Below are 24184 nucleotides of genomic sequence, written 5' to 3' on the forward strand. Positions count from 1 at the left end.
AGTTTACAGGTGTCTTTAACCCTCGCACCTCGGCAGTGACCTCGGAACCCTCGCCTCGGGTCCGTGAGCCTTTTGGAGCTCTAGAGTGCAAGTGATAGGCCTTGGACTTCTTGAGACAGTCCAGGATTTAAGCTTTCAGGGTGTGTTGGCATTTATGTCTACGGAATTTACCTAATTCAGGCGAAGTGTTCATCTTTGTTTTCTGAGCATCTAATCTAATACACCGGGCTAAATACATGGTGATTGAAGGAAACTAAATACTGAATTATTGAACCAGCAACATGTTCTCTTTGAAAAATGCTTGGGGCAAAAAGGCATTAGGATATGAGATTTATTTAGCAGCTCATTTCCTAACCCTGAATACTATCCCCACTTAGACTTCTGTTTTGTCACATATACCTTTGTACCAGGTCACGTAGTTCTCTTTTTTTTAAGCTTGACTATAGTGATGATTTCTTTTTTTTTTTTTAATTTTTTTATTTATTTATGATAGTCACAGAGAGAGAGAGAGGCAGAGACACAGGCAGAGGGAGAAGCAGGCTCCATGCACCGGGAGCCCGATGTGGGAATCGATCCCGGGTCTCCAGGATCGCGCCCTGGGCCAAAGGCAGGCGCCAAACCGCTGCGCCACCCAGGGATCCCATAGTGATGATTTCTAGTTCTGATTTTGTGATCCATTTGTCTCAAAGGAATGCCATTGCATTTGCCAAACAAAATTGACTTTGTGTCAAGAGTATTTCCAAGTATATAGAGAGGGAGGGATTGAAAAAAAATCTGAAGATGGGATTGCAATGTCCAGTAGCTTATTAGCACTGTTTATAGAACAGAGGTCGTGTACTACTTCTGAGGTGGCGTGCTGTATCTTCATCCTCATACAGGCTATTATCTGACCAATGTGTGGATGTACTAGGAAGAGACATGTATACACAGACGAGGAGCAGGCCCAGCATGACCTATCACCTTGGATAAAAGAAATGCTCCCTCCAACTTTAAACTCCTGTAGGGACATGTGAACATGGCAAAAGGCCAGGGTCACACGTGCCAAGAAAAATATCTGCTTACAGGTTGCAGAATCAGGAAATAAAACTAACTGCTACGTACTGGATTGTATATTAATTTCTTAAGTAAATAAGTGACTTTTTTTTTGGTTATTTATACTTTTTCAAATACGTCTGTAAATTCTGTATTATGAGACCTTTGGGCAAAGAGCCATGACTTGAGAATAGAGAAAATTGATGAAATGATAGATGAGCCAATTCCCAGACCCCAAACATACAACCACCTTGTTATCACTTTTTGTGTAAGATGATAAGTCAAGTTTTACCCAGTTTCTGGAAATTCAGTCTTTCTTAAGCCAATATGCAGAAGTGAATTCTGTGTTTAATTTTCTGAGCGCTTCATTTGTGGCCTTTAATATGGAGCCTAAGAGTCTGCTATTGTAGCAAAAGTGCCTCAGAGGAAGGGAGGAAGGTTGGTTCGAATTCCTGCAAGCAAGACATTATAGCAACTCACACCCCCTAAAATATTCTCACCGTTTTATATACCCTCCTAGATTTCCACAAAGGTGCTCAGAATTAATTTACACTTTCTGGTGATGGACAATTTCCAGGCTTTCAAGTACTTTTGCTGTAAATACCTCCCTCCCTCCCCTCCCCTCCCCTCCCTCCCTCCCTCCCTCCCTCCCTCCCTCCCTCCCTCCCTTCCTTCCTTCCTTCCTTCCTTCCTTCCTTCCTTCCTTCCTTCCTTCCTTCCTTCCTTCCTTCTTCTCACACAGTTCCATGTATTCATGAGAGACACACAGAGAGGCAGAGACAGTCAGAGGGAGAAGCAGGATCTCTGTGGGGAGCCTGATGCGGGAGTGATCCCAGGATCCCTGGGATTATGACCTGAGCCAAACTCAACCACTGAGCCACCCAGATGCCCCAAGGAATTGGAAATTTCATCTTTATTCTAATGATATTGCTTAATTTGAATTCTTTGTCTTTTTCTTTGCTTTTATTTAAGTTTGTTTGGTGTGGAGTTAGCCTATTTTTGTGAATCTTTAAAAACAACCTAAAGGAAGGCTGCTTTTAGATAGATTATGATCAGTTTCAGGGCAAATGGGTTGGCTGGGTGGTTCAGTGGGTTAAACCTCTGCCTTCACCTCAGGTTATAATCTCAGGATCCTAGGATCTACCCCCACATTGGGCTCCCTGCTCAGCTGGGAGTCTGCTTCTCCCCTCTTACTCCCTCTGTGCTTTCCCTCTCTCTCTGTCTCTCTCTCTCTGTCAAATAAAATTTTTAAAAAAGCTTTAAAATGAAAAAGATTATAGTTAGTTTCAAATGCTAATCAAGAAATCTATCACCCTGTTGCTGACTACTCCACCTTTTGGGCTCCCTGGTCAAGCCATTTATCTTTAGATTCCTTATCTAAGTTTTGTGTGGTGCCTTTGCCCATGCTATTTCCTTGGCATAGGATGCTTTTCCTCAGAGCTTCACCCTGGCTAGCTCCTCACTCTTGGCTCAGTTAAATTTCGCTTTTTCAGCTAGATTTTGTGTGTCTGCTCTATCCATAGTAAGCCCTATGGATCTTTGAATAATTTATTTGTAGATCAGTGGGTTTTTTTCCTCCAAGATTTTATTTAAATTCAAATTAATTAACATGTAGTGTAGTATTAGTTTCAGGAGGGTGTTTGGTTTTTTTAAAACAATTTTAAAGACTACTTTTTTTTTTTTTTTTTAGCTTTTATTTATTCATGAGAGACACACAGAAAGGCAGAGACATAGGCAGAGAGAGAAGTAGGCTCCTTGTGGGGAGCCCAATGTGGAACTTGATCCCAGGGATCAAGGATTGAGCGTCTGCTCAATCACTGAGCTACCCAGACATCCCAATATTTTATTTTTAGGTAATCTCTACACCCAACGTGGGGCTTGAATTCACAACGCTGAGATCAAGAGTCGTATGCTCTACTGAATAAGCCAGCCAGACCCCCCTCAATCAGGGATTTTTTTTTTCCAGTCAATGATTTTTAAAAACAGTGACCTAGAGAGAGATGTTATTCTTGCGAAGACTATGTTAGTGTTATTTATGTTTTGTTCAAGTTCTGATTCTTTTAAAATAAACCTGATTGCTTTGAGTAATTAAAAATAACCAAAACCCCAACTTTTCTGATAAGTAGGCAAATAAGTTTAAGAACCCTTTTCTTTTTTTTTTTTCTTTTTTTATTTTATTTATTTATGATAGTCACACAGAGAGAGAGAGAGAGAGAGAGGCAGAGACACAGGCAGAGGGAGAAGCAGGCTCCATGCACCGGGAGCCTGACGTGGGATTCGATCCCGGGTCTCCAGGATCGCGCCCTGGGCCAAAGGCAGGCGCTAAACCGCTGCGCCACCCAGGGATCCCAAGAACCCTTTTCTTAGGAAGTTTTCTTTTCTTTTCTTTTCTTTTCTTTTCTTTTCTTTTCTTTTCTTTTCTTTTCTTTTCTTTTCTTTTCTTTCTTTTCCTTTCCTTTCCTTTCCTTTCCTTTCTTTTCTTTTCTTTTCTTTTCTTTTCTTTTCTTTTCTTTTCTTTTCTTTTCTTTTCTTTTCTTTTCTTTTCTTTTCTTTTCTTTTCTTTTCTTTTCTATTTATTTATTCATGAGGGACACAGAGAGAGAAAAAGGCAGAGACACAGGCAGAGGGAGAGGGAGAAGCAGGCTCCATTCAGGGAGCCCGACGTGGGACTCGATCCCGGGTCTCCAGGATCACTCCCTCGGCTGAAGGCGGCGCTAAACCGCTGAGCCACCGGGGCTGCCCAGGAATCTAGTTTCAAGTATTTCTGTGTGCCTTGTTTCTTATTACCATTATATTCAAAGTTCGAGTTTATTTAGCATGACTGAGTGGAGGGAGATTGTACTTAAAAATGCACTCTCTTCCTCCTCCCTTTCCTCCCACCATGTACTATAGAAGCATATTTGAGGAGAATAAGCTGAAAAGAGAATATCTTTGCTGGGAAGAAGATGTTATGATTATGTGATTTTGTGACGACTTTTCTGTGGCTTTTTGCTTAAAAGAATTGGAGTGATTAAATACTGAGGTGAGAGATACTACTGAGAATTTTCAAATTAACTTTTCCCCAACGAATTAGTACTTAAAGCAGTAACAAAATTGATGTTTTATATGAAGACTTTAGTCAAATTATTTTCTTTGGAAGGGTATGCTTTCTGGGCAGGAAAGCAGGCTTTTTTGATAGTGTTCTTTTTATTGATGTTCTCATTCATAAAAATATTTTAATCAAAACTGTTGAGGAAGTTAATTTTGATTTGTTTTCAAGGTAATTTACAATGGCCATTGAGTTCATCTCTTTAATAAACACTTTAAAAGGAAAATTTGATGTCTTTTCACTGAGTCTTATGACATTATCAAGTAAGAGGAGTGAAGAGGAATTTTGCATACTTAAAACTTAAATTTGTTGATGGTGGCTCTTGAGGACTTAGGGAGTTGGAAAGCAGAAATTCTGTCTGCCTCAACATTAAATTTATTCTGTGCCTTTAGCAGGGTTGAGTTTTTTTTTTTAAGATTTTATTTATTTATTCATGAGAGACACAGAGAAAGAGAGAGAGGCAGAGACACAGGCAGAGGGAGAAGCAGGCTCCCCACAAGGAGCCCAATGTGGGACTCAATCCCAGGACCTGGGATCACGCCCTGAGCCAAAGGCAGATGCTCAACCGCTGAGCCACCCAGGCGTTCCTAGCACAGTTGTTATTTACATTAGTATTATGATGATTCTTTAGGTTTCTAGCCTTAATTCTGTCAACTCTGGTGTGTTTAGGAGTTTAACTTTGCTGTTTTATTTCAAGTAGAGCAGCAGGAGAGGGTGGTAACATGTCAGCACAGGAGAACAGGTTGTTGTCTGTGAGGTGTTAACATTTGACATCTTACATGTTTGAATATACATATTATCTGCCAGTTTTCAAACTCCTCTTAAAAGTGAAGTTCCTCTGTAGTACCTGATCGGTGGTTTTGAAACCAGTATTTTGTGGTATCTTCATTGAGCTAAAGGTTTGGGTTCAAGAATTGAATCAGGTACTGACTTAATTTCTCTGTTGGTTCAGTTAGAGTAAGAACAGTTTTTTGGAATGTCACGTTACATAATCCAAACCTGTTTTATTTATATTTTTTAAATATTTAAGTAATTTCTATACCCAGCATAGGGCTTGAACTCATGACCCCCGAGATCAAGAGTCACATGCTCTTGTGACTGAGTCAGCCTGGCATCCCTGAAACTTGTTTTAGATTGCTCAAGAAACATTTCATGTTTCATTAATTTCAATATTACCTAAATTATTTTGTACATAAACCAATTCATTTAAAATCACACTTTTATACACATAAAAGTATATATTTTCATATACAAAAAAATACCATTGTTTTGTTGGGGCACATGGCTGGCTCAGTTGGTAGAGCATGTGACTCTTGATCTCAGAGTTCAAGCCCCACATTTGGCATTGAGTTTACTTAAAATAAGTTTTTTTCTTGCTGAGCCATTTTGAATAAGCTTCATATTGCCCCTAGTCAGTCCCTACTTTGAGTCATTTTTTTTTAAAGATTTTATTTATGTATTTGAGAGAGAGAAAGACAATGCATGTGCACGTGAGATAGAAGGAGCAAGAGGAGGGGCAGAGGGAAAGGGAGAAGCAGACTCCTGCTGAGCAGGACGCCAATGTGGGGCTGGGTCCAGGACCTTGGGATCACGACCTGAGCTGAAGATAGACACTTAACTGACTGAGCCACCCAGGTGCTCCTCAAGACCCTTTCTGAAATGGACAGTCTATTTGTTCCCTGGGGGAGTATGTGTATGTGGTGGTGGTAGTAGTGATGGGGTTGTTGCCTTTTGAGATGGCAGTCTATTAACCATTGATTAGCTCTTAAGACAGATCTTGCCCTTTACCTTCAGAGATTTCTGAATGTAAATATGTGAGATACCATTATGTGTCCTTGCTACTGTGACATTCACATTTTTACTTGGTTAAGATCACAAAAGAGGGAGTGCCTGGCTGGCTTGGTCAGAAGAGTTTATGACTCTGTATCTGGGGGTTGTGAGTTTGAGCCTCACATTGAGTATGGGGCTTACAAAAAAAGAAACAAAACTTTAAAAACACAAAAGAGAATATAAAAATGGTAAGGTGCCTAGTTGCATCCAGGTAGTTACCTCTAATCAGAGGATGGATTAGTAAAGTAAGAACTACTCACTAGATTACTGTAGTTTGTGCCATAGCTCATTAATCCAAGAATTCAGTGCTTGAGTCTGGTTCCTGTTTCTTGGACTCCTTAGCTTACCTTTTACTACCCACTACATTCTTAAATCATATGGAACCTTTGGTTCCCAGGAGAGCTAGTGTTAGAATATAGCCAAATATGTGTTTTATTCTGTTGACTGAGTTAATGGCTGAGTTATATTAAAAATATTTTGCTATGCTCAGCACTCATAATGAATACAACTCTTATGTAAATTACTATTAGAGATAAAATATATCAACATAGATCCAGTTTAATAATATATGTAACATGTATTCAAAAAACTTCTATTTAAATATATGTGTGTGTTGGGCGCCTGGGTGGCTCATTTGATGAAGCAGTGACTCTTGATTTCAGCTCAGGTTGAAATGACCTCAGGGTTGTGAGATCGAGCGCCATGTGCTCAGTATAGAATCTGCTTGAGATTCTCTCCCTCTTTGTCTCCCCGCTTCCCTCTAAAATAAATAAATAAAAAATCTTAAAAAAATATGTGTGTGATTCTGTGCATTTTGAAATCTTAGCCAGCGATATTTTATTTATTTTTTAGTGATCTCTATGCCCAGTGTAAGGCTGGAACTTGGGAACCCAAGATCAAGAATCACATGCTCTTCCCACTGAGCCAGCCAGGTGCTCTTAACCAGCAATATTTAGTTGGTAGTTTGAAGCAAGACTGTTTTATTCACTTAGGAATTATAGTGTCCAGTAGTTAGGTGCCTCCAAATTGAGCTGCACCTCGGAAATTTACATATTAATACAATAAAGAAGTTTCCAAGGTGAGGATATAGAGTTATTAGAACTTTCAAAAATTGTTTTTTCCCCCTAAGATTGATTTTATTTATTTATTTATTCATTCATTCATTCATTCATTCATTCATTCATTTATTGAGAGTGAATGAGTGCCCACGAGTGTAGTTGGGGGGAGGGTCAGAGGTGTGGGAGAAGGGGAGAAAATCTCAAGCTTACTGCCCACCGAGTGTGGAACTGATAAGGGGCTTGATCTCATGACCTTAAGATCATGACCTGAGTCCAAACCTAGAGTTGGATGCTTAACTGACTGAGCCACTCAGGTGCCCTTTTTTAAAAAAATTATTAAACTTTTTAAAGTTTAAATTTTAAACTCCCCCTACCTAGCTTTTTATTAGGCAAATGTTCAAACATACAGAAAAACTAAAAATGCATTGATATCTTTAAAAAAATTTTTTTTTTAAAGATTTTATTTATATGAGAGAGAGACTACCAGCAGAGAGGAGAGGGAGAAGCAGGCTCCCTGCTCACAGGGCTCCATCCCAGGACCCTGGGATCATGACCTGAGCCAAAGGCAGGTGCCCCAAAATAATTGTAGTTTAGATACTTTTTTTTTCTTTTTAAAGATTTTATTTATTTATTCATAAGAGACACAGAGAGAGAGAGGCAGAGACATAGGCAGTAGGGGAAGCAGCCTTCATGCAGGGAGCTCAATATGGGACTTGATCCCAGGACTCTAGGATCATGCCCTGAGCCAAAGGCAGATGCCCTGAGCCACCCAGGCATCCCTAGATACTTTTCTTTTCTTTCTTTTTTTTTTTTTTCTAGGTACTTTTCTATAAGGAATTTAGATCTGAGATTACAAGACAATAATGAAAATGGTTAATTTTTTTTAAATTTAAAATTACAGTATAAAATATGATGGATTGTCTTTCTTGTTTGAAGCTAAGATACAGAAATTGAGAAACATCCTTTTTTTTTTTTTTTTTTTGAAACTGATCCTTTTTAACAGCTGAGAGGAAACTCCTATGATCTTCTGGTTCTACTGTATCCCATTTCCATAGGTTGGTAAAAAGATAGACACATAGGTGATCAGAAAGAACAACTATTTATTGAGTCAGGCACTGTTGTAGGCTCTGGGAATATAACTACAAACAAAAAAAGACAAAAAAGGTAGCCTGTACTTTTTTCAGTTTATACTGTAATAAAGAATAAACAAGCCAGTTATTGTAATCATAGATTGTGACAGATGCCATTCAGGGATTTACTTATTTATTTGAGAGAGAGTGCCTGCGTGCCAGCAAGAGTGTGCACACACACGTGCACACAAGCACATGGGGGCGGGCAGTGGGGCAAAGTGGGAGGGAGAGGAAGAGTGAAAGAATCCCAAGCCAACTCTGTGTTGATATCATGTGCTTGATACCATGACCCTGAGATCATGACTTGAGCAGAAATCAAGAGTCAGTTGCTTAACCAACTGAGCCACTCAGGTGCCCCACCATGCAGGAAATTAAAAGAGGTGATGTGATAAGGAGTAAAGAGGCAGGTACTTTAGATGAACAAAGAAGTATATAAAAGGGTAAGCTGCCCATGCAGGAAATAATTCATCTCATAAAAGTACTTTTTTAGATCTGAAACTTTAAACATGTATAGTCAGAGTTTCTCCTAATTGTTATCCTTGAAAATTCATACAAGTGAGCAGCTCTCATAAGTGCATTTCTTCTGTTTTTTTGTTTTTTTTTTTTACTATTCCTTCTCATACTTCTCAGCAATATTTGACTCTTTTGGTCACTCTTTCTTTAGGAAACATATATATTTACATATATATAAAATATGTATTTTAAGTTTTTATTTAAATTCCAGTTAACATATAGTGTTATATTCGGTTCAGGTATACAGCATAGTGATTCAACATTCATACAACACTCAGTGCTCATCATGACAAGTGCACTCCCTAATCCCCCTCACCTATTTCACCTGTCCCCCCACCCACTTCATTCTGGTAACTGTCAGTTTGTTTTCTAGAGTTAAGAGTCTGAAGGAAACGTATTTTGGTTCTGTGACTTTGAACTCTCTTGATTTTTCCCCTTTTTTCTTTTCTTTTTTTAACTAATGAATTTGAGAGAAAGAGCTAGTGCATGTGTGCACAAGTAGGGAGGGACAGAGGGAGAGAGAGAATCTCAAGCAGATTCCCTGCTGAACCTGGAGTCCCACTCCAGGCTCAATCCCAGGACTTGAGATCACAACCTGAGCCAAAACCAAGAGTTGACTGCTTAAAACTGAGCCACGCAGGTGCCCTTCTCCCCGCCCCCCCCTTTTTTAGTAGAATCTATGCTGGGCTTGGGTCTTGAATTCATGAACCCAAGAATAAGAGCTGTATGCTCCACTGACTGAGCCAGCCAGGCATCTCAGTTTTCCCCTTTTTTGACCACTGTGGATTCTCCTTAATGTTGTTAGCTTCAGTGTTCCTTGGAGTTCTTTCTGGGGTTCCCCTCTAGCTCTCATTTGCACACTGCCTAACTGGTATTATTCATTCCCATGGGTTCAGTTATAATTTGTTGACCATTCCAAAATGTGTATCTCATTCATTTCATAGATATTTATAGAGCGTTGACTGTGTGCCTGGTACTGTGTCCATTGAGGACACAGTGGTGAGCAAAACACAGAAGTTTCTTCTCTTGAAGCTGATAGCTGTTAAGAACTTTAAAGTCAGATCTCTCTCTGGAGTTTCAGATCCACATTACTGTTGTTTCTCGGACATGAATGTCTTCTGACACGTCCAAACCTGAACTTCTCTCCCAAGCTTGTTGCTCCTCTGTTCCCTGTGTAAGGGTTACCGCTGTCTGCCTGGCCAGATAGCTCATCACCTTAACTCTTCTCTCTTCTTTCTTTTCTTTTTTTTTATTTTTTAAAGATTTTATTTATTTGTGTGTGAGAGAAATTGAGCATGAGCAGGGTAAGGGGGCAGAGAAAGAAGCAGAATCCCTGCTGAGCAGGGATCTGAACTCAGGGCTCTGTCAAGGACTTGGAGGATTCTGGATTCATGACCTGAGCCAAAGGCAGACACTTAACCCACTGAGCTACCCAGGCACCCCAGCTCTTCTCTCTTCATTCTCATTGCTACCTTCTTTTGTTTCCAACTTTTAAATATTTCTTCTTATTATTTTATTTGTTTTTTTCCAACTTTTAAATATTTTTGGAATCTCTACTTCTTCCAAAACCATTTCCACTGCACAGTACAGACTGCCAACATCTCTTGGGCCAAATCCAAACTCCATAGAGGTGGGATTTTGTGTCATTCACACTGTTTTCTGGTATCTGGCACAAAGGAAGTATCCAATGAATATTTCTGAATAAATGAATGGACAACTGAAACTGTCCCATGACTGATCTGTCTGCTTCCAGTATTGCCAACCTATAAACTGCCCATCATACTGTACCTAGATTTCTCCAAAATGGAAATGTGATCCAATCTTTCCATACTTAAAAGCCTTTAGTGGCTCTGTCTAAAGTTCCTAAGATACAAAGTGTTGTGATCTGGCTGCTCCTTACCTTACCACCTATCCTTTCCTTTTTGAGCCATCATACTGAACCCTTGGAGACTTGGAGTTTGTTTTGCACAAAGTATTTTCTCTCCTGGCCTTCTTAAAAACTGCCTCTTTGCTTGGTACTGTTTCTCTTCTGTTGCCTGGCTAACAGTATGCATCTTTTGGGTTTCAATTCTGGAATGCCTTTTATGAACACCCAAGGATGGATTATGCCCATCTTATATTGTCCCACAGCATACTCTCCCTCCCCCTCACGTAACACTTCCAATGTTTTAGCAAACTGATCCATGGCTTTAATTCCCCTACTAAACTACTAGGATGCAGTAGCTATTTAATAGATATTTGTTATTTAGTTGGAGGGATGGATGAATATGCTAAAGGTCAAATTGCTAAGCCTAAGTATTTAAAGTTCTCTTTTGTGCATTCAAGTTATTTGTCCTTACCAATGGTGCCAAGTTATGCTAAAACTTCCAAAAAATTCTTCAATAGGTCTTTTGACTTTTGTACATAAAAAAAAAAAAAAACAAGACAAAACCACTTCTGAGGGTAGTTATTGCAAATGATTTACCTACACTGTCTTCTACATAGTAGATATTCTAGAACTACTTACATGTTTAAATTGAAATATTAAGATCATAGGCATTATTTCTGCATTTGCAAAGGTTGGGCTAGGTGATCTTTTTTTACTTTCTTTTTTTTTTTTTAAAGATTTTATTTATTTATTAATGAGAGAGACACACAGAGAGAGGCAGAGACACAGGCAGAGGGAGCAGCAGGCTCCGTGCAGGGAGCCCCATGCGGGACCCAATCCCCAGACTCCAGGATCATGCCCTGAGCCAGAAGGCAGACACCCAACTGCTGAGCAACCCAAGCGTCCCTTTTTTTATTTTTTATTTTTAAAAATGTATTATTGTTTTTTATTTTTTTATCTTTTTTTTTTAAGATTTTATTTATTTATTCATGAGAGACACAGAGACAGAGGCAGAGACATAGGCAGAGAGAGAAGCAGGCTCCATGCAGGGAGCCCGATGTGGGACTTGAACCCGGGACTCCAGGATCACACCCTGGGCCAAAGGCAGATGCTTAACCACTGAGCCATCCAGGGATCCCTGTTTTTATATTTTTTCTTTGGTTTGGTTTGGTTTGGTTTTGGAAGGTACCTAGGTGATTTTAAAAGTCATGTTAGCACCACGATTCTCTGATTATTTTAAACTTAAAAAAAATTTTTTTTTAATTTTTATTTATTTATGATAGTCACACAGAGAGAGAGAGAGAGAGAGAGAGAGAGAGGCAGAGACATAGGCAGAGGGAGAAGCAGGCTCCATGCACCGGGAGCCCGACGTGGGATTCGATCCCGGGTCTCCAGGATCGCGCCCTGGGCCAAAGGCAGGCGCCAAACCGCTGCGCCACCCAGGGATCCCCCCAAAATTTTATTTTTATTTTATAAAAGATTTTTATTTATTCATGAAAGACAGAGAGAGAGAGAGAGAGGCAGAGACATAGGCAGAGGGAGAAGCAGGCTCCCTGCAGGGAGCCTGATGTGAGACCCTATCCCAGGACTGCGGGATCATGCCCTGAGCCAAAGGCAGAGATGCTCAACCGCTGAGCCACCCAGGCACCCCTGATTATTTTAAACTTAATGTGGCTTTCTTTTGTATTTTAATTTTAGATTTGAGTTGCTGCTTGAGAAATAAGTTTGTTTGAATAAAATTTCCACACAAATGAGGTTAAGTGCCCAAACTTAATTTTAGCAATTTGCTTAGTATCTTTTGATAGACATTTGTTTTTTTCCCTAAGATTTTATTCAGAATTTATTTAGATTTATTTATTATTTGAGAGAGAGAGGGCATGTGCATGTGAGTGTGAGAGAGAAATGAGTATGAGGAGGGGCAGAGGGAAGAGGGAGAAGCTAACTCCTGCTGAGTGGGGAGCCCAAAATGGGGCTCGATCCCAGGACCCCAGGATCATGACCTAAGCCGAAGACAGTCACTTAACTGACTGAGCTACCGTGGTGCCCCAACATTTATTTTTGAAGAAAAGTTCATTCTGAAGAACAAAGTATTTTATTTCTGGGGCATTGAAAATATATTGGTTAAAAGCCTCTGCTAGCCTATTATGATATAAGTACAATTTCTAATTTCAATTATCAAATCCTTAATTTGAATTTTCCTTTAAGTTACTTGTTGCCCTAGCCCCCCTTTTGCTACCTATTCAAAAACAAATATCTTTTATTTTTTTTATTTTTAAAGGATTTATTTATTTATTTGTTTATTTATTTATTTATTTATTGGTTTTATTTATTTATTTATTTATTCATGATAGACACACAGAGAGAGAGAGAGACATAGGCAGAGGGAGAAGCAGGCTCCATGCAGGGAGTCTGACGCAGGACTCGATCCCGGGTCTCCAGGATCACACCCTGGGCCAAAGGCGGCACTAAACTGCTGAGCCACCTGGGTTGCCCCCAAAACAAATATCTTTTAAAAAGTTAAACAGGTTGTACAGAAGTGTGGAATCAAATCAACAGGCTTTTGTAAAACCAGAAGGGTAACTTTTTTAAAAAAAGGCTATTGTCCATGGTTCTACTATGAAAATAGTCTGCTTGAACTTGTTTAATGTGATTTGGGAAACATTTGACAGAAATTACCCACTTATTTGTGGCTCTGTTCAGTTTTAACTCTTTATTTTTTTATTTTTATTTTTTTTTAAAGATTTTATTTATTTATTCATGATAGACATAAAGAGAGAGAGAGAGAGAGAGAGAGACAGAGACACAGGCAGAGGGAGAAGCAGGTTCCATGCTGGGAGCCCGATGCGGGACTTGATCCTAGGTCTCCAGGATCACGCCCTGGGCCGAAGACAGGCGCCCCAACCGCTGAGCAACCCAGGCTGCCCCAGTTTTAACTCTTTACAAAATAACTTTTATGCTGGGTTAGGAATTCATCCAGCAATTTGCTCAGTATTAACCAGCTCTAAGCTTGCAGAGGGCCAGGAAGTGAGGAAAGATTTCTGAATAGCTAGGATGAATGTCTCAAAGTTTGTGTACTAAAGTTCATGATGTTGGCCTGCTGAATAAACATTTAAAGGCAAAGTATAGGGGATCCCTGGGTGGCGCAGCGGTTTGGCGCCTGCCTTTGGCCCAGGGCGCGATCCTGGAGACCCGGGATCGAATCCCACATCGGGCTCCCGGTGCATGGAGCCTGCTTCTCCCTCTGCCTGTGTCTCTGCCTCTCTCTCTCTCTCTCTCTCTCTCTCTCTGTGACTATCATAAATAAATAAAAATTAAAAAAAAAAAGGCAAAGTATATTCATAGTAACCTTATTTTATTCTTGAAAATTTTTTTTTATTTTTAAAATTTATTTTTTATAGTATCTTTATTTTATGAGAGAAAGAGTGCACACATGTAAGTGGGAGTTGGGTGAGATGGAGATGGAGAGTGAGAGAGAGAATCCTAAGCAGGTTCCATACCCAGCATGCAGCCTGATGCAGGGCTCAGTTTTAGACTCTGAGATCATGACCTGAGCCAAAATCAAGAGTTGGGTGCCTGACCAACTGAACTACCCAGGTGCCCTCATAGTATCCTTATTTTATTTTATTGAAACAGGTTTTTTTTTTTTTTTTTAAAGGTTTTATTTATTTGAGAGAGCAAGAGTGAGAGAGATCACAGAGGGAGAGAGAGAAGCAGACTCTCTGCTAAGTGCAGAACCTGACCAGGGGCTTGATCCCAGGACCCTGAGATCATGACCTGAATGCAGGGGCTTAACTGATTGAGCCACCCAGGCACCCGTTTAATATCTTTATTTTGAATAAAATAGTTTCTTAGCCCTCAACAGGTTATAAACAGCAAAATTAAGAGAGTTTCTACTAGAGATATGTTCTTATATATAACAAATGGCAGGAGTCTCTGAAGTAGGCTACTGAAAATTATAAAAAGTGGTACAGTGTAGTGGCCAAGGGCAAAGGATCAGAATGCCTTAGTTCACATCCTAGCTGTATTACTTCCTACTTGTGAAATCATGGACAGGTTTCTTTTCTTTTTTTAAGATTTTATTTATTTGTTCATGAGAGATAGAGAGCCAGAGACACAGGCAGACGAGAAGCAGGCTCCATGCAGGGAACCCGACGTGGGACTCGATCCTGGGACTCCAGGATCATGCCCCGGGCCAAAGGCAGACGCTCAACCGCTGAGCCACCCAGGCGTCCCATGGACGGGTTTCTTAATGCCAAACCTTAATTTCTTAGTTGTAAATAGGGATAATAGTAGTAACAACCTTATAGGATTCTTGTGAGAATTATACCAGAAGAATGAGCTTTTCAAAGCTTCAGGCATTTGGTTAATCAGTACTAAATGTTATTAATATTTCTTATATCCACCTATCTATCCATCTCATTTATTTGTTTATAAAACAGATGTTTTTTTTTTTTTAAGATTTTATTTATTCGTAGAGATGCAGAGAGAGAGAGAGAGGCAGAGACACAAAGCAGGCTCCATGCAGGAGCCTGACGTGGGACCCGATCCAGGGTCTCCAGGATCACGCCCCGGGCTGCAGGCGGTGCTAAACCGCTGCGCCACTGGGGCTGCCTTATAAAACAGATGTTAGTTTAACACTTTGTGCCTGGACCAGGGGTATGAAAACGATTAGTCCAAGGTCTTGCTATTGAGGAGATCATAGTCTAGTGGGGAAGGCTAATGTAAATAACTAGGGCAGCCTTAGATAAGCATTTTAGACAAGTACTGTATATTCAAGGTGCTTAAAACCTAAAACCAGAGGGATAACTCCATAGAGATGGGGTGGCATTTAACTACCTTATGTGTCACAAATCCAAAGTATGAAGAGTTTGAAAGTGTGTGACATATTCAGCAAACTACAAAAACAATGACATTTATTTTTCCAAAATATTTAAGTAATAAATATTACTTAATATTACTTAGTTTTCCATGTGTTCTTTTTTTTAAGATTTTATTTTTATTTATTCATGAGAGACAGAGAGAGAGGCAGAGACATAGGTAGAGGGAGAATGGTGGGACTCGCAGAGATGTGGGACTCGATCTCAGATCCTGGGATCATGCCCTGAGCTGAAGGTAGATGTTCAATTGCTGAGCCACCCAGGCGTCCCTAGAAATACTTTTAATTTAAACGATGTTATATAAATATTTTTGTGCTTCAGTTTTTCTTAAAAATAGTTATGAAGATTACTTCATTTCTTAGTGATACTAGTCAACTGATAGTATTAATATTGACCTTGAAAATTTTCATTCCTCTAATAGACCGCATTTATTTAATTAGATTGAGTTGATTTTTTTCTCCCTGTGAAAATTTCACTTTATATAATTGTCAACACATATTTTTTCCCTTAAAATTTTTGTTGTGGTAAAATATTCATAGCATTAGAATGCCTGGGTGGCTCAGGTGGTTGATCTGCCTTTGACTCATGTCATGATCTCAGGGGCCTGGGATCCAGCCTTGAAGTCGGCCTCCCAGCTTAGCAGGAAGTCTGCTTCTTCCTCTGCCCCTCTTCCTGCTCGTTGTCCCTCTCCCTTTCACTTTTTTTTTCTCTCTTTCTCTCTCAAATAAATACAGTCTTCAAAAAATATATACATAGCATAAAATTTATCATTTTAACCATTTTTAACTGCATAATTCAGTGGTGTTAAGTATATTTGCCTTGTCATGCAACCACCACCTCTTTTCATCTCCAGAACTGTTTCACCATCTCAAATTGAAACTCCATACCCATGAAACAGTAACTCCCATTTCTCCCTTCTCCTGTCCTCTGAAAACCCATCATTCTATTTTCTGTCTTTATGAATTTAAAGATTTTACTTATTTGACAGAGGGAGTGAGCACACAAGTAGGCAGAATGGTAGGCAGAGGTAGAAGGAGAAGCAGACTCCCCACTGAGCAGGGAACCCAACCCTGTGATCATGACCTGAGCTGAACGCAGATGCTTAACAGACTGAGTCACCCAGGTGCCCCTGTCCTTATGAATTTGACTACTCTAGGTACCTCATATAAATGGAATCATATGACATTTACCCTCTTGTGTTTGACTTGTTTCACTTAGCATGTTTTTAGGGCTCATCCATTTGTAACATATATCCTAATTTCACTCTTTTTTAAGGCTGTATAGTATTCCATTATGTGTATATATAAGCCTCTTATCAATAAATGGCTTGCTAATATTTTCTCCCATTCTATGTGTTATCTTTTTACTATAAAATTTTTTTAAAATTTATTTAAGTAGTTTTCACATCCAATGTGAGATTCAAACTCACGACCCCAGAATCAAGAGCCACACACACACATGCACTACTGACTGAACCAACCAGGTACCCTTCTTTTTACTTTCTTGATAATGTCCTTTGAAACATAAAAGTTTTTACTTTTGATGAAATGGAGTTTTATCTGTTTCTTTTATTGCCTGTACTCTTTGTGTATGTAGAAGAAACCATTGCCTAGATAGATGTTACAAAAATTTCACTTATGTTTTCTTCTAAGAGTTTTGTAGTTTTAACACTCTTAAACTTAGGTGTTTGATCTATTTTGAGTTATTTTTTTATATGGAGTCCAAATCCATTCCTTTGCATGTGGATATCCAGTCCCAGTAGCATTTGTTGATGAGACCATTCTTTTCTCAGGAATTATCTTGATACCCTTGTTGAAATATAATTGATTATAAATCTGAGGGCTTTTTTTTTTTTAAGATTTTATTTATTTATTCATGAGAGACACACACAGAGAGAGAGAGGCAGGGACACAGACAGAGGGAGAAGCAGGCTCCATGCGGGGAGCCCAATGTGGGACTTGATCCCGGGACTCCAGGATCACGCCCCGAGATGAAGGCAGATGCTTAACCTCTGAGCCACCCAGGCGTTCATGGACTCTCAGTTCTATTTCATTGATCTATACATCTGTCCTTAAGCTAGCACTATCCTGTTGTGACTACTGTCTTTTTGTAATAAATTTTGAAATTGAGAAATATGTCCTCCAACTTTGTTCTTTTTAAAGATTATTTTGGTCATTCTGGGCCCATCAAATTTCCATGAGAGTTTTAGGATCACTTTGACAATTTCTGCAAAGAAGCTAGCTTGGGTTTTCATAGGGATTTTATTGAATTTGTAGATCAATTTGGGGTGTATTGCCATCTTACCAATATTAGATCTCCTGATCCGTGAACATGATGCTTTCTATTTATTTGGATTTTTAGTTTCTTTCAACAGTGTTTTGTTGTCAGGGTAAAAGTTTTACGTTTCTTTTGTTAAATTCACTTCTAGGCATTTAGTTCTTCTTTGATGCTTTTGTAAATGGAGATGTTTCCTTAATTTCATTTAAAAAATAAGTTCTTGGGCAACCTCGGTGGCTCAGCGGTTTAGTGCCGCCTTAAGCCCAGGGCGTGATCCTGGAGACCCGGAATGGAGTCCCATGTCAGGCTCCCTGCATGGAGCCTGCTTCTCCCTCTGCTTGTGTCTCTGCCTCTCTCTCTCTCTCTCCCTTTCTCTCTCTCTCTCTCTCTCTCTCTGTGTGCCTCAAATAAATAAATAAATAAATAAATAAATAAATAAATAAATATCTTTGTATTTAAAAAAGATTTATTTATTTATTTATTTTAGAGAGAGAGAGGGAGGGTATGTGTATGCCCAAGTGTATGAACAGGAGAGCAAAGAGAGAAGAAGAAGGGGAAAAGTAGATTCCCCTCCAAGTGCAGAGCCTGACATGGGGCTCAATCCCAGGGCCCCCAAGATGATGATCTGAGCCAAAATCAAGAGTTGGATGCTCAATTCACCAAACCACCGAGGTGTTCCTAATTAATTATTCTTGGAGTAAACTCTACCCGCCATGTGGGACTTGAAGTCATGACCTCAAGATCAAGAATAGTATGCTCTATGGACTAAGTCAGACAGGCACCCCTTAATTTCATTTTCTTATCATTGCAAGTGTTTAGAAATACAATTGATTTTTGTATATTGATCTTGTATCTTGCTGAACTTACATATTCCAATAGATTTAAAAAATATATATTTTATTTATTTATTTGACACAGCACAAGCAGGAGGAGTGGCAGGCAGAGGGAAAGGGAGAAGCAGGTTCCTCGCTGAGCAAGGATCTTGATTCAGGGCTTGATCTAGGACCCTGGGATCATGACTTGAGCTGAAGGCAGATGCTTAACCATCTGAGCCACCCAGGCACCCCATATTCTAATAGATTTTTTGTGTGTGGATTTCAAAACAATATTCATTCATTCATTCATTCATTCATGAGAGACAGACAGAGAGAGAGAGAGAGAGAGAGAGAGAGGCAGAGATTCAGGCAGAGGGAGAAGCAGGCTCCCTGCAGGGAGCCCGATGCAGGACTCAATCCCGGATCCCAGGATTATGCCCTGAGCCAAAGGCAGGCACCAGGTGTCCCCGTTTGTGGATTCTTTTTTTGTTTGTTTGTTTGTTTGTTTGCTTTTTAAGATTTTATTTACTTATTCATGAGAGACAGAGAGAGAGAGAGAGGCAGAGACATAGTCAGAAGGAGAAGCAGGCTCCATGCAGGGAGCTCAATTTGGGACTCGATCCCAGGACTCTAGGATCATGCCCTGAGCTGATGGCAGACACTCAACCACTGAGCCACCCAGATGTCCCTGTGTGTGGATTCTTGAAGACTTTTTTATATATACATTATCGTGTTGTCTGCAAATAGAGGTAGTTTTACTTATTTCCCCACTGCCTGCATGCCTTTTATTTAATTTTCTTGACTAATTGCCCTAACTAGAACCTCCTGGTACAATATTGAATAGAAATGGCAAGAGTAAAGTTTTTGTCTTGTTTCTGATCTTATGAGGAAAGCATGCAGTCTTTACCTATTAAATATGATGTAGTTGTGAGGATTTGAGGGAGTTCCTTTCTGTTGTTTGTAGAGTGTTTTCATTACGAAGAGATGCTGAATTTTGTTAAGTGCTTTTCCTGTAATTAGATAAGCCAGTGCTATTCAGCTATCTTTTTAGGTTGGAGTGTGTGGTTTTGTTTGTTTGTTTTAACGTTTGGAAATAACCAGACAGAAGTCTAATTTTATAACAAGTTTGGTAGTGTAAAAATTCTTTAAAAAGGTGTATGTGTGTACCTAAACATTAAAAATTACATGTGAAAAGCTAAAATAATGACTGTATCCCCTCCTTGGTAGGATGGTCAGGGAAGGTCACGGGGGACATAACATTTCAGTTATGAAATGAAGAATGAGGAGGAGACCATCAAAGGAGAGTATTCTAGGCAAAGGAAATGAGAATTTAAGGTAGGAAAAAGTTTTAATTAAGGAGTCAGCCAGTGTCGAGGAAAAAGAGGGAATAAAGTAGTAGAATCATGGAGGAGCTGCTCACTCACTGGGCTTTATGGGCCAAGGTAGAGTTTAGAAGTCTACACTTAAGTAGCCATTGATGATCTTCAATCAAAGCAATAAAATGTATCTTTAATTCATACTAAAGTATTTGTAGTGAAATCCTGTGATGCTGAGGTTTGTTGAGGGGAAAAAGGAAGAGTACAGACAAAACAGTATGTGCCATGTGCTGATAATTGTTGAAATTAGGTGATAATATTTAGCAGTTTATTTTACTGTTCTATTTTTTTTAAGATTTTATTTATTCATGAGAGACAGAGAGAGAGAGGCAGAGACATAGGCAGATGGAGAAGCAGGTTCCATGCAGGGAGCCCAATGTGGGACTCCATCTCAGGACTCCAGGATCATGCCCTGGCCGAAGGCAGGCGCTAAACCGCTGAGCCACCCAGGGATCCCTCTCTCCACCATTGATGCATGTTTGCGAATTCCCATTAGACACGGAAAAAAAAAACCCACAGAAAATAACTGGAAAGAAAAGATGATCTACTGTTTGGTTTAAGATTTTATTTATTTATTTATTTATTTATTTATTTATTTATTTATTTATGTAAGAGCACGCAAGAGGGAGAGAGAGCATGACTGGAGAGAGGGGCAGAGAGAGAAGGACAGGAAAAGGAGAGGGAGAATCAGACTCCCAACTGAGTTGGGAGCCCAACAGGGGACTTGATCCCAGGACCCTGATATCATGACCAGCTGAAGTCAAATGCTTAACTGACTGAGCCACTTGGGTTCCCCTCACTGATTTTTTTTTTTTTTAAGATTTTATTTATTCATGAGAGACACACAGAGAGAGAGGCAGAGACATAGGCAGAGGGAGAAGCAGGCTCCATGCAGGGAGCCCGATATGGGACTCGATCCCGGGACTCTGAGATCACGCCCTGGGCTGAGGGCAGATGCATTTAACCACTGAGCCACCCAGGCACCCCTAAAATGATCATGTTCTATTACATTTATACAATTATGGATGATAGTTTGGGCAGTAAGTAAAATTCTTTGTGTGTGAGTAAAATTCATATGTATAGCACTTTTTGGCTATTATCTAAAGGTTTTATTTGTTTATATTTACTTACTTTACCTATTTATAGATAAAATACATGCTCTTTGTGAAAAACAAAACGGAACCAAAGCATTATAGAAATACTTCTAGAATCCTGCCTGTTAGAGAAACCTCATTTTTTAAATTATTTATTTTGAGAGAGAGAAAGAAAGCGAGTACAAGCTAGGTTGGCGGGGAGGAGCAGAGGGAAAGTGACAAGCAGACTGCCTGCTGAGCAGGGACAACCCCCCCCCACCCCCCCCACGTAGGTCTAGATGCCAGGACTCTGAGATCATGACCTGAGAGGAAGGCAGATGCTGAACCAACTGAGCCACCCAGGCACCCCTCCCTGTATGTTTGTTTGCCAGCACTTGACACTCTCAGACTTTTTGGGCTTTAGTTTTTAATCTGATATTTGTGAAACAGCCTTTTATTTTAATTTGCTTTTCTCAGATCACTAGTGTGGTTGAGCACATTTTCTTACATTTTGATGATCTACTTGCCTTTTCTGTGAATTGCCTGTTCAGTTCAGTTTTATGTCCTCATAACTGGCAACAAACTGGGTCTGTCTGGATAGATCTAAATTATGCTTTACAATGGTTTATAGTATTCCCTTATGATCATCAGTGGTTGTAACAGATCATTCTTAATGTTTTATTTTAATTTTTTATTTTATTTTATTTTTTTAAAGATTTAATTTATTTATTCATGAAAGACAGAAAGAGAGGCAGAGACACAGGCAGAGGAATAAGGAGGCCCCATGCAGGGAGCCTGATGCGGAACTCCATCCAGGGACTCCGGGATCACACCCTGGGCCAAAGGGTGAATCTATTATTTCACAAATTTGTGTATCATTCTTGTGCAGGGGCCATGCTAATCTTCTCTGTATGTTCTGATTTTAATATATGTGCTGTTGAAACTAACATGGGAATCTGTATTTTAAAGGAGACCTAAGAGATCTATCATCCAAATGTAACACAGGGACTTTATTTGGATCCTAGCTATAAACATTTACGAGACAGCCAGGAAAATCTGAACGGTGACTAGATATTCCCTATTATTTCATTAAGGATTGGGAAATGGTGCTATTCTAACTCAGTTATTCCTTCATTTTTTACCTAATTTTCTTATAGAAAAGAACTTTTCCCTCATCAACTGTTTGATTACCCTAAGGTATAGTTTGTACAAGAAAGATAGGATAAGTGTTATATTCTTCAGTTCATACTTTTATAATTTCCGAGAGGTCTTCCTTCTTCTTGCTCTTCCCTACCCCCACCTCTTTCTAAAAATAGCATAGTGTTCCGGTTTCATGGATGCAATGACTTTTCTTTGGTCTCTGAGTATTAATTATAGTTTTCATTTGTTCCTGTTTTGTCTGTTTCCTCAGAGTCCCATTTTTTTTTCTGGTAGTTTTGGTCTCTCTTTTTCATGTTGGAGCTTCAAGTGCCTGATAACCCTTAATTATCTCTTCATGTTTCAAGTGTGAGGCACTAAAAAAAGGAGGGCCAGAAGCTTTGTATGCCTGGAAGCAGTTTATTGCCTATTGGGAACCCAGATTTCAGTATCTTGGTCTTTTTGCTCAGGCATTGAGTTTTGCCAAGGAAAGATAATGTCTTGGGGAGTGGAGTGGTAGATAAGCCTAGTTATTAGAATCTGGGTGAGGAAAAGGGGCTGTCAGTATTACTGCTTGGTATATAGATTTTCACTTCTTCTTTTTTTTTTTTTTTATTTGTCACCTATTTGTTAGTGGTATTCCCTTATCTAGAATCTCTCTTATTGAGGGGTGCCTGGGTGGCCCAGTCGGTTAAGTGTCTGCCTTTGACTCAGGTCATAATCTCAGGGTTTTGGGATTAAGCAGGGAATCTGCCTCTCTCTCTGCCCCTCCCTCCCTGCTTGTGCACATGTTGTCTCTCAAATGAATAAAATCTTTTTTAAAAAAATAGAATCTCTCTTATTGAGTTTATTCAGAAAACAAACTCCCTATCTTCTGTGTGGGTAGGCAGGAGGGCCACCTGACTGCTCTGTGATGGAACTGGGGGATGTATTAGGGATGTTACTAACTTTTACTAGTGCAACTGACTGGGCCACCTGTTTGCCTCCCTGCCCCTTTTATTATTTTTATTATTTTATTTATTTATTATTATTTTTAAAGATTTTATTATTCATGAGACACACATACACACAGAGGCAGAGACACAGGCAGAGGGAGAAGTAGGCTCCATGCAGGGAGCCCGATGTGGGACTCGATCTCAGAAGCCGGAGATCACGCCCTGAGCCAAAGGCAGATATACTTAACCACTGAGCAACCTAGGCATCCCTCCCGCCCCCTTTTATTTTTATTTATTTATTTATTTATTTATTAATTTAATTTAATTTAATTTAATTTAATTTTATTTTTAGTTTGGTGACTTTTTTTTAAATTTATTTTTATTGGTGTTCAATTTACTAACATACAGAATAACCCCCAGTGCCCGTCACCCATTCACTCCCTCCCCCTGCCCTCCTCCCCTTCTACCACCCCTAGTTCGTTTCCCAGAGTTAGCAGTCTTTACGTTCTGTCTCCCTTTCTGATACTTCCCACACATTTCTTCTCCCTTCCCTTATATTCCCTTTCACTATTATTTATATTCCCCAAATGAATGAGAACATATAATGTTTTTTAGATTTTATTTATTTGTTATTCATGAGAGACACAGAGAGAGAGAGGCAGAGACACAGGCAGAGGGAGAAGCAGGCTCCATGCAGGAAGCCCCATGTGGGATTTGATCCCGGGTCTCCAGAATCAGGCCCTGGGCCGAAGGCGGCACTAAAACCCTGAGCCACCCAGGCTGCCCTCCCTGCCCCCTTTTAAAAGTAAGTCTATGCCCAGTGTGGGGCTTGAACTCATGTCCATCCCCCCATCAAGAGCTGTGTGCTCTACCAACTGAGCCAGCCATGCACCCCTAAGTTGATTGTCTCCATCAGGATCAGATAAGATGGTTCGCATATTTATATTGGTAAATGTCTCATAAATTTCTCTTAATCTGTAAGAGTTCTCCATTTTTTTCTCCTTGCTATTGAGTTTTGAAGAAATTGAACCATTTGTATATGAAAAATTTCCACATTTTGGATTAGAGGGAGAAATCCTATCCTTTGGGCATTGTTTTATATGGTCTATCCTCTTGGGGTGCCTGGCTGGCTCAGTTAGAAGAGCATGTGACTTTTTTTTTTTTAAGATTTTATTT

General features: G+C 39.6%; 1 protein-coding gene and 1 non-coding gene across 8 annotated transcripts in view; one reads left to right on the forward strand and one right to left on the reverse strand.

The window, feature by feature from the left end:
- SPAG9 (sperm associated antigen 9) overlaps positions 1–24184 on the forward strand; it is a 145750-nt gene that overhangs the window by 1161 nt on the left and 120405 nt on the right. The gene's annotated exons all lie outside the window — the stretch shown is intronic.
- Positions 21781–21886, reverse strand: LOC144287282 (U6 spliceosomal RNA). Its single transcript, XR_013355125.1, has one exon. It is a non-coding gene; the product is annotated as a U6 spliceosomal RNA (small nuclear RNA).

Source organism: Canis aureus, chromosome 16 (assembly GCF_053574225.1).
Source record: "Canis aureus isolate CA01 chromosome 16, VMU_Caureus_v.1.0, whole genome shotgun sequence".
NCBI lineage: Eukaryota > Metazoa > Chordata > Mammalia > Carnivora > Canidae > Canis > Canis aureus.